Source organism: Epinephelus moara, chromosome 23, assembly GCF_006386435.1.
Source record: "Epinephelus moara isolate mb chromosome 23, YSFRI_EMoa_1.0, whole genome shotgun sequence".
NCBI lineage: Eukaryota > Metazoa > Chordata > Actinopteri > Perciformes > Serranidae > Epinephelus > Epinephelus moara.
Window position 1 is genome coordinate 728,627 of NC_065528.1, and position 1,068 is coordinate 729,694.

Genomic DNA, 1,068 nt, shown 5'->3' on the forward strand with positions numbered 1-1,068 from the left:
AGGAGAGGAAATACACGATTACAGGCCTGGAATTAAGTAATTTTAAGGGCAAGGCCACTTTGGCCTCTGATAAATACAAATTTATTGGGGCATCACGGCCAAAATGTGGGGCACCAAGGCCAAAACCAATGGCGCACTAACAATATGTGCTAATTACCTTGAATGAAGACAAAACAATATATGTGTTGAAAAACAGTACTGAGTTTATTAAAACTGTGTGTGCATGACTGGGGATATATCTCGTTTCTTGTTGTTTTGATTCATGTCCCTTATTTTTTAAGTCTTTGAAATCTCTTTATTCTTTTTTTATCTCCTAGTTATTAAGAAATTATTAGAAGAAGAAGATCCTTTATTGTCCTTTCTCAGCACATTACACACATTTGGCCTCTGCATTTGACCCATCCTACTGTATACACTGGGAGCAGTGGGCAGCCGCAGTGCAGTGTCCGGACACTGGGAGCAGTGGGCAGCCGCAGTGCAGTGTCCGGGGACCAACTCCAGTTCTTTTGCCAATGCCAGTGGTCAGGGTCACTGACAGGAGTATTCACCTAACATAGCCTACATATCTTTAATTATATAATTATTTATATGTCTCTATGTATATTTTTACATAAATCCCAAATATTTAATTTGCCTTTAAAAAAATCCTCTTTCTTCATTTAATTTGACAATGTTTATTGTATTGTATTATATGTATTAATTCTCTACAGGATCTTGTATGTTCTTTAATGTGTGTTCAATTTATTAGAAGAAAAAAACAAAAAAACGTTTCGGTGAAACCTGCAGCAAAGTGAGCCCTCTTCCTCAGAGGACAGACAGAGCAGAGTGAACCGTCTTTCTTCTCAGAGGATCTTTGTCCCATGAGAGCAGGCAGCATGCTGTTCTTATCTATTGCTCTGTTCTCCGTGTCCGCATTTAAAACATCTTTCGCTGGCGATTTGACAGTCACTAGAAGCACATTATGACCCTTTGTAAAAGTTTCTGTGTGGTACCTGTGTTCTACATGAGCTAACGATCGGGCATGTCTGCCCTGGGCATTCGGGCAACCGTTAATGTCGGACCCTATAT

At 39.6% G+C, this 1,068-nt stretch overlaps 1 protein-coding gene across 1 annotated transcript in view; it reads right to left on the bottom strand.

Moving 5' to 3' along the window:
* Positions 1–1,068, bottom strand: part of aebp2 (AE binding protein 2) — a 46,912-nt gene that overhangs the window by 1,079 nt on the left and 44,765 nt on the right. The gene's annotated exons all lie outside the window — the stretch shown is intronic.